Genomic DNA, 10,363 nt, shown 5'->3' with positions numbered 1-10,363 from the left:
GGCGTGTTGGAACCAAAAAGGATTTGGAGGGAGAAAGTACACACACAAAGAGAGATTATATTACACAATATGCCTTTGTAAAGGCTTAAGAGAGTACACACACTAACTTTGCTAAGCTTAAAACTCTCTCTCAAATCTCACTCTCTCCTACTTTTACAGACACTCTCACACTCAAAAAAAAACTAACATAACCCTATATTTATAAGCATTTTCACCACCATTATCTTCAAGATTTGAAGTTGAACATTTCTTCTTGGCCAAGGAGTCAACAATTTTGGGCTGAAACTTTTCCTTCAAGTTCAAGTTTACAAAGTTGAAGCTTTCTTCCTACTCTTCAAGACTTGAGCAACAAGTACCACTTGTAGCTTCTTCAAGAATTCTCTCCTTGTAGCTTCTTCAAGAATTCTCTCCTTTGGTTTTTTTACAAATTGACTAACTCTTGCTTTCACACACTTAGCCAAAAATTAATTAAAAGACAAAGACAAATAAGCTAATCAAAACACAAAAACAATTTTACTATTTTTAACAGCCTCCCTTAAAATTGATTTTGTAAGACTACGACACCAAGCATTGTCTTCAATTTCTCGAACGAATCCGCCTTCAATGGTTTTGTCAAAATATCGCAATCTGGTCTTGGATTTACAGAAATCAAGTTCAATCTCACCTTCTTTAATCAGCTCACGAATATAATGATACTTGATGTCGATATGTTTGCTCCTGCCATGAAATACAGGATTCTTGGCTAATGCAATCGCTGACTTGTTATCACACATCAATTTAGTAGGACCTTTTTGTTCATGCATAAGCTCAAAAAGCATCCTTGAAGCCACATAGCGACATGCTGCTGAAGATACTGCAATGTATTCTGCTTCGACTGTTGAGAGTGCAATAACTTCTTGTTTCTTTGATGACCAAGAAATTATTCTGATCCAAGAAAGAACGCATATCCGGAAGTGCTCTTCCGTGTTTCAGTATCACCTGCCCAATCACTGTCTGTATACCCTACTAAACTGAAGTTGTCAGTGTAAGAATATAAAATTCCATGATCGCGAGTTCCACTGACATACCTTAAAATTCTTTTTGCTGCTTGCAAATGTGATTGGTATGGTTTCTCCATAAACCGACTAATAATTCCCACGCCATAAGTTATATCTGGCCTAGTGGTAGCCAAATATCTTAAACTGCCAACGATACTTTTAAAATAAGTGGGATTTACCAATTCACCGGTTCCTTCTTTCTTCAACTCCAACCTTTCTGCTACAGGAGTTCGAATTGATTTGAGCATTTCCATATTGAATCGCTTCAAGATATCATTAGCATACTTCTGCTGTGAAACAAAAATGCCTTCATTTGTCTGCTTCACTTCAAGGCCCAGAAAATAGGACATTAATCCCAAATCTGTCATCTCAAATTGACTTGTCATGGCCTCCCTGAATTCAGCAAACATCTTCTCACAGCTTCCTGTAAATATCAAATCATCAACATAAAGGCAAACAATTATAATATCGCCGTTAGTATTTGATTTGATATACGTGTATGCTCATAAGGGCACTTTTGAAAGCCATGCTCCAACAGGTAAGTATCAATCCTCGTGTACCAAGCTCGAGGTGCCTGTTTTAGCCCATACAACGCTTTCTTCAATTTATAAACTTGATTTTCACGCCCTTTCTTCACATAACCTTGTGGTTGCTCCACATATAGTTCCTCATCAAGAAAACCATTGAGGAATGCCGATTTCACATCCATTTGATGGATTTTCCAACGGTTTTGAGCTGCAAGTGCCAAGATCATTCGAATGGTATCCATTCGAGCCACTGGTGCAAATACTTCAAAATAATCAATACCTGGCTTTTGCTTGTAGCCTTTCACCACCAATCTAGCTTTGTAACGGTCCACCTGACCGTTGGGTTTGCACTGCCGTTTTGTACACCCACTTGACACCTATAGGCTTCTTACTGGTGGTAAAGAAGTTAGCACCCACGTGTCATTCTTTTCAATGGAGTGGATTTCTTCATCCATTGCTTGGTTCCACTTCTCATCTGCTTTGCATCATCATAGGATATGGGGTCACATTCGGCAAATAAACAAAAGTTTACCATTATTTCATCGTGATTTCGTCACTTTGTCATTATGATCAACTCTTGTGACCACATAATCCTTGAATTTTACTGGCGTCTTCTGCGGTCGTTGTGAACGACGAATCAATGGTTCTGCAGTCGTTGCTGGTGAGGAGGATGAACTACCAGGTGAAAGTGATGGATCTTCAATTGAAGATTCTTCGGTCTCCCTCACCAATGGTTCATCTTCCATAGGAATGCCTTTCTGGTCAGCCTTTTGATTCCAGTCCCAGGCTTCATCTTCAAAAAATTGGACATCCCTGCTAATAATTACCTTCTCCGTGACAGGATTATATAGCTTATAACCCTTAGTCACATAACTATATCAATGAAAATGCACTTCTCGCTTTTATCATCCAACTTTTTTCTTCGTTCGTCCGGTATATGGGGATATGCTACACACCCAAATACCCGTAGGAACGAAACATCTGGCTTGTTGCCGCTCCAAGCCTCTTCTGGAGTTCTACCAAGAACACTCCTTGTTGGACACTGTTCAACACAAATACAACACAAGCAACGGCTTTCGCCCAAAACTTCTTCGGTAATGCTTTAGCCTTTAGCATACTTCTTGCCATTTCAAAAATTGTTCTATTCTTTCTTTCTGCTATACCGTTTCTGAGGAGTATAGCTAGCGATCAACGACGTTTCACTCCATGAATTTTACAATAATTGTCAAATTCATTGGAAGTAAACTCTCCACCTCTGTCCGATCTCAATGTCTTTAAATTAAAGCCACTCTGTTTCTCAACATAGACTTTGAATTCTTTAAATTTGCCAAAAGCTTCGGATTTTTCTCTCAAAAAATAAGCCCATGTTTTCTAGTAAAATCATCGACAAAAATTAGCGTGTACCTTTTTGTCCAAATGATTCCACCTCAATAGGGCCACGAGATATCTCGTATGTACCAACTCCGAGGTTGCTTGGCTCTTCTAGCTCTCCCAATTGGAAAAGATTTCCGATGTTGCTTTCCAACGAGACATCCTTCACATGAGCGGTCTGGAGCGTCGATCAAGGGCATGCCAGTCACCATCTTTTTCTGGACTAGTAATTTAAGTCCACGAAAATTTAGATGACCGAACCGAAGATGCCAAAGCCACTTGCTATCTTTTGTCGTTGCTTGGAAACTCAATAGAGTCTTCGTCTGAAGGGATAGAGGAAACATCCGGTTCTTCGTCATTTGTGTCGTCGTAATCAACTTATTGTTTGCGCCTCTAATGGTGCACACACCATTTTCAATGTTAACTTTGTGGCCTTTTCGGATAGTTGCCCAACACTTAGCAAATTCCAAAAGAGTCCTGGCACAAAGTAAACGTCTCCGCAATAGTAACATTAGTACCATCTTTTGAGTTGATATCAATGTTACCTTTGCCCATCACGAGAATTTTGGATTTATTCCCGAAGTTGACTTCACCACGAACCGTTTCATCTAACTTCGAAAATAGCTCCTTTTGACCACACATGTGATTGCTGCACCCGGTATCAAGGTACCAAATTTTTGTGTCCATGGTACTTGAGTCATCCATTTGGCATGCTAACACCACGCCTTCATTTGCATCGACAGCATGCACATATTCTGCTGCTCTTGCCCCCTGTTTGCTCGACATTCGGATTTGTAATGTCCGAATTTGTTACGTTAAAACACTTGACTTTTGATTTGTCACGTGTTTGATATCTTTAGTGGAATTCAGATTTCCACCTCTACCTCGGGCACCTCCACGACCTCCACGACCTCGGCCACCATGATGACCTCCTCGATTTGATTGAGTGACCCGACTCTGCGGTGCTTGCTCGAATTCAACGATAGACTTCTGGTTCATTCTTTGCTCATGTGAGCATAATGAACCCATCAACCGCTCCAACGTCATGGTTGATATATCTTGGCCTTCTTCGATCGCCGCAACCACGTAGTCAAATCTTTCAGTTAAAGACCTCAAGATTTTTTCTACGACTCGCACATCTTGGAGCTCTTCACCATTAACCCTCAGTTGGTTAACGATGGTTTGTACACGATCAAAGTAAGCCGAGATAGATTCAGAGTCATTCATGCGTAAAGACTCAAAATCTCCTCGAAGTGTTTGGAGCCGCACCCGCCTAACACGATCATCACCTTTGTAGGATTTTTGCAATATATCCCACGCTTCTTTCGCTTTGTCTCGGCACTCGATATTTTTCAAATATCGTCTCCTCCACGGCTTGAAAGATTGCATATAATGCTTTCTGATCTTTCTTTCGAGATTCCACCAACGCTTCTTTCTCCTCTTTCCTCAAAGCATTGAATTCTTCAGCATCAGCTACTTCGGTGTAGCCGTTCTCCACCAGGTTCCACAAATCTTGAGACCTGAATAGAACTTTCATCTGAACGGACCAGTTGTTGTAATTTTTTCCGTTCAACTTCGGAAGTTGCATCTGAACGGAGCTAGTGGATGCCATGGCTAGCTCTGATACCAATTGTTGGAACCAAAAAGGATTTGGAGGGAGAAAGTACACACACAAGAGAGATTATATTACACAATATGCCTTTGTAAAGGCTTAAGAGAGTACACACACTAACTTTGCTAAGCTTAAAACTCTCTCTCAAATCTCACTCTCTCCTACTTTTACAGGCACTCTCACACTCAAAAAAAAACTAACATAACCCTATATTTATAAGCATTTTCACCACCATTATCTTCAAGATTTGAAGTTGAACATTTCTTCTTGGCCAAGGAGTCAACAATTTTGGGCTGAAACTTTTCCTTCAAGTTCAAGTTTACAAAGTTGAAGCTTTCTTCCTACTCTTCAAGACTTGAGCAACAAGTACCACTTGTAGCTTCTTCAAGAATTCTCTCCTTTGGTTTTTTTACAAATTGACTAACTCTTGCTTTCACACACTTAGCCAAAAATTAATTAAAAGACAGACAAATAAGCTAATCAAAACACAAAAACAATTTTACTATTTTTAACAGGGCGATGATGCTTCGAAGAGGCACGACAAGCAGGAACAAACCGCGAGTCTTTTTGTGTGGTGAAAATTGCTGAGAGCTTATTCATTCACGATTCTTGTTCGAAGGGGTTTTCGAAGGGGCTTTCGAAGGGCGGGTTGCACAAAGTACTTGAATCTGATGAAGCCTCCGGTACATGGGCTGTCTCCAAGAGTTACAGTGAATGACGCCGTGAAGTTCCCCTCTCAGTCGAGTTGCTGCTGGAATCGTCTCCGGCGACGGCAGGCTCTTCACTGAGGATGGGGGAAGGGGTTTCGAGCGAGGCCAAAGCACCTGCCGGAAAAGATCAAGTCGAGGACTCTGTCTACGGCGATTGTTTTTAGCCATATCTTCTGCGGACATCATGACGCACGTGCGGTTAGTAAAATGCCAACTAAAAAATGATTTTACCAACGCACGCATAAATTAGTTAGTGACCAATTCTTTTTCCCTTCAAATTCTACGAGCGTGCACTACAATAGAATTACAAATATGTCAATAAAATCAGTAAGTTACAAATTTCTTCTATTACAAAAGATTTTCCCCAACTAAAAATGTTTATAGTTAATGTATTAACCATTTGATATTAGCGACGTATGAAGGAGGAGGTTTGATAGTTAATCAGGATTATTTTCCTTTTGTCTCCTTTCCCTTGGCATAAAATAACGAGGTCAAATTTGATCGTTTTCCAAGAAAATAGCGTATTGTTTTTCCTTCTCTTACGTGATTCAAGCGCCAGGGAAGCCAATGGAGGAGGATGGCATGATGCTTCGGAAAAATCACTCTCTTGGTAATGCCAAAAAGTCATCGGAATGCCTTCTAAGAACATTACATGTCGTAGCCATCAAGTAAGATTGCTGATCTTAGATGACTTATCAATGACTATCACCCACAAATCCGAGTTGTAATTTTCTTGAAGTACTGCGTTTCAGGATGATTTGCTACCTTCCTTGACATCTATTTGGTTATGCTTATTTGCCAGGAGAATTACCAAAAAATCCTAAACCTATTGAATTTTGCCAATTCAGTCTTAAACTTTTTTTTTGGCCAATTTAGTCCCTAAACCTTTTATAATTATGCCAATTCAGTCCATCCGAAGCCAAATTGGCTAGCCGCGGGACGTGGACGCCTGCTGTCCGCGAATCGACGTGGCATTTTTAAAATTTTTTTTTTTTTTTAATTTTTAAATATTTTTAAAATTTTTTTCCAAAAGGGCCTTTGGAAAAAAAAATCAAACAGTTGAAGCCATTCGCTCTACATCGTATCCATCGTCATGTTCTGTCACTCTCTCTCTCTCTCTCCAAATCTTGATTCTGCATATTCGCAAGCATCGTCCTTCTCGAGCAGAAGCAGCACGAACCCATCCATGGCACTGCCAGTCCCGCGCCCTCCTCCCCTTCTCCCCGAAGAGCCCTGACCTCGCCGAAGAGCTTCTTCCCTTCTCGGCAAGACAATGTCGCTCTCTTTGACGCCGCCCCAGCGGCGGAGCGCCGCCGCGTCCCGCCTCTCCCTCTACTCGACCAAGAATGCCTCCCCTCTCAGACCCACCAGTTTCTTTCCGCCGTACGCCTCCCAGCGCCCCCCAACCTTCTCGGCGCCGCAAACCCACGTCGTCTTGGTCTGAGTCTATCTGCAAAAGACTTCCTTTCCGGTTCCAGGTTTGGCCTTTTTTTCGTGATCATCTCATCTAACCTGCGAATATCCCTGCGTGGCACAGTACATAATTTGATTGATACGTAGGAGCTTAGAATTCGACAGAGATGAGGTGTTTCTAACCACCTTCATCGACAATAACAGATCAACGCTTGAAACAACACGCCGCATCTCCACTTTTCGTCCGCATGAAGATGTTGTCTTGCTTCAGGAAATGTCTTTGTTTCCGCAAGACGGAGGATTCCGACGGAAAACAAAAGGGTAAGAATGTGGAGAAGCCGATAGTCGTTCGAGGCCACGATGTGGGTTTGCGGCGCCGAGAAGGTTGGGGGGCGCTGGGAGGCGTACGGTGAAAAGAAACTGGTGGGTCTGAGAGGGGAGGCATTCTTGGTCGAGTAGAGGGAGAGGCGGGACGCGGCGGCGCTCCGCCGTTGGGGCGGCGTCAGGGAGAGCGACATTGTCTTGTCGAGAAGGGAAGAAGCTCTTCGGCGAGGTCAGGGCTCTTCGGGGAGAAGGGGAGGAGGGCGCGGGACTGGCGGTGCCATGGATGGGTTCGTGCTGCTTCTGCTCGAGAAGGACGATGCTTGCGAATATGCAGAATCAAGATTTGGAGAGAGAGAGAGAGAGAGTGACAGAACATGAAGATGGATACGATGTAGAGCGAATGGCTTCAAACTGTTTGATTTTTCTTCCAAAGGCCCCTTTTGGAAAAAATTAAAAAAATATTTAAAAATTCGAAAAAAAAATATAAAAAAATATTTTAAAAATGCCACGTCAGCGTTCGCTAGACGGCAAGGTCCACGTCGCCTGGCCGGCCAATTTTGGCCGGGATGGACTGAATTGGCATAATTATAAAAGGTTTAGACTAAATTGGTCAAAAAAAAAAAGTTTAGGATTGAATTGGCAAAATTGCAATAGGTTTAGTACTTTTTTTGGTAATTCTCCCCTTATTCGCCTACGCAGATACTTTCATTTCATTTTATTAATGAGGATGCTCTAATGGAAGAACGGTTTGCCTCAATTAAGCCGTATTAGACTCTTCAAGGCAACCCTTGGCTTCAGTTATCTCAATCCCTTAAAGAATTCTTTTCATGGTAAGTCATTAACATGTTATCGATACACTGCTATATTCTCTTCACAAGATTCCCTGGCCATTTTGGATTCTTGATGAGATTTACGTGTTGAATTTGACCGAGGGCTGAATATCGATCAAATTCATCCTGTCTGGAAAAATGAGCTTCAGATTTTATGTTTTACTCATTCAAGTACTAGGATTTTTTATGCTATGTAATGTGGATTTGTTCCGCTGATGCTTATCCTGGACCTTCGGAATAGCAAGATATACAATAGCCTTTTCACGATGAAGGAAACGATGCCTTTTTAGTCTAGGACATATAAACCAAAGAGAACCACACGTGGAGGTAGTTCTGATGTGAGATTAAGAATGAAGTGACTGTGTAATGGATTGTTTGTTTTGGCACCGGAATGAGGGCAGAGCTGGACGCGTTCTTGCTCTGTGAGAGTTTTGGTGTCAAGACTACTCTAAAAGATTTGGTAGTAACCGAATCAGTGGATGACAAATTGATCTCATGATGTTGCACCAATTTGCAGGAGCTGTTAATGCCCTTTTTAGGGATGGTTTTTTGGTTTTTGAAGCAGCTATTTGAATTGATGCAGTTTATGAAGGTTGCAATTCATAATTATAGTTCTTGACAGTTCAGGCAGCTTGAGACTCTGGAATTATATCCTTTAACTCCTGATTTGTCTAAGGATTAATACTTGACAGCAATTTCCTTATGAACTTGAGGAAAATATCGATCATAATGTGTGATTCCTAATGCTGAAGATTGAACATTTTAACATTAGAAACAGAGGACGCATATGCGGAGTCTAAGGATTTCTGTTCGATATTCTTTTGCTCCAGAGAGAACTTACTTTTTTAGCTAGGACGTTCCTGGCTAGATGCCAAAGAAGCTGTTGGCCAACGATTCAAATATCTTTCTTCGTCGTCCTTATGGTAAAATCAAGTTCGCTCCCCTACTCATGATATTGTTAGCATTAGTTAATTAAGTACAGAGGTATAGAGTAGTATGTTCGATTCGCATTACTTAGCGTTCTAAATTTGTCCGCAGATCTAGGGTTTTGAACCTCTGTGGCCGCTTTATGTTCTTGTTCCTGAAATTATAGTTGAATTCCATTGTCAGTTTCCATTATTCTCCCAATCTACAGGAAAGGAAAAACAGAGGCACTTCACAGTAGTCTCTTTTCTTTTCCCATTTGTTGCAACAGAACAAGAACAGACAGACACAGACAGCAGGAAGAAAAAAAAAGTTACAGAAGAAAGGGGTGATCGTGAAGTGAGGTGAAGGGATCTGAGTTGATGCATCCACTGAACGAGGACAGAGAATCAGAGGGCTTGTGCACATATCTTCCGGCAAGCAAAGCGGCTTTCGTGACAAGAGAGAGGATGTCGACGACATCCTCGACTTATGCATTTGCTTCCTTAAACGTTCGCACTCTGGAGTTCTTGACGTTGGCCATGCAGCTCAGTGAGTTTTCGCTGCGCTCCTGGCTCAGATAGTCATATGCACAACCCCCACCAGGTCTCTGTCACTGCTCCTATATATTTATGTGGGCGGTACGAGCTGTGTTTACATAAAAGATCAAATTAAAACGTCATTTGATTTCTTCATCATTGCCGTCCCTAATGCCATTTTCTCTTCATCCACTCCGCAATATGCTTTTTCATGAATGCGAATCCATGCATGTACAGTCTACAGACGTGTAAAGCTAGCGTTCACCAGTGAAAAACTTTCCCTCATTCATCCTCATAAAATGTCCTTGCGAATGCAGGGGCCAACGACTAGTCATATCAAGCGGTTTGATGAAGAATAAGCTGGATACATTGATGTCGAAATTCACTGTTTTGGCTCGAACCAAGGAGTCATGCTTCATGCAGCAAACATCGAGGTGACAGACTCTCTCCTCCAAAAGGAAAATTGTCCAATCAATTCTAAAGATTCCAATTTAGTCCTAAATTTTTCATTTTTGCTGATTTAATCTTGAGCATTTGCATAAAATTTCAATATAATCATTCTAACCAATTTTCGCCAAAAATTATAACTTTGATGATACGATATACTGGATGGCCAACAAGGACTGGACCGACATTAAATAAATTAAAAATCAAGAATAACGTTACACCTTGAGCCAAAATTTATGCACTATTTGTATTATTTTTATGATTTTTCCCCCTGTAACTTTGACCAATGGCCAAGTAACACTTCATTCATTCCCTACTCATTTTTCTATCGCTAGCGTTCAGCGAACCCAACATGTACAAACGCACAACCTTAACTCCAAGTCCAGACTGTTAGATCTAGGGAAACTTATACGAGACTTACATGAACCTTGTCATTGTTGGTGATTCAATATAATTTATAAAATTGGTATGTGTAAAAGGAGTAGAAAGTTAATTGTAACCCATTGGCCCTGGTACAAATCCCAGAGGATCTCTGATCATTGGATTGCAAGAACAAATCTCAATCATTCATTGGAAACCTTTAAAATATTTGTGTGACACAACACTCCAGATAGAAAGTACATAAGATGCATTGGGATGCAACATTTTTA

General features: G+C 41.1%; 1 long non-coding RNA gene across 1 annotated transcript; it reads left to right on the top strand.

The window, feature by feature from the left end:
• Positions 1-5,537: 5,537 nt before the first annotated feature.
• Positions 5,538-9,425, top strand: LOC120292798. The gene is made up of 2 exons (XR_005550402.1): positions 5,538-5,925; positions 7,694-9,425. It is a non-coding gene; the product is annotated as an uncharacterized LOC120292798 (long non-coding RNA).
• The last annotated feature ends 938 nt before the right edge of the window (positions 9,426-10,363 follow it).

This window comes from Eucalyptus grandis, chromosome 4, assembly GCF_016545825.1.
Source record: "Eucalyptus grandis isolate ANBG69807.140 chromosome 4, ASM1654582v1, whole genome shotgun sequence".
Taxonomy (NCBI): Eukaryota; Viridiplantae; Streptophyta; class Magnoliopsida; order Myrtales; family Myrtaceae; genus Eucalyptus; species Eucalyptus grandis.
The sequence above is the reverse complement of the archived record's forward strand: the minus strand, read 5'-3'. Positions and strand labels throughout refer to the sequence as shown.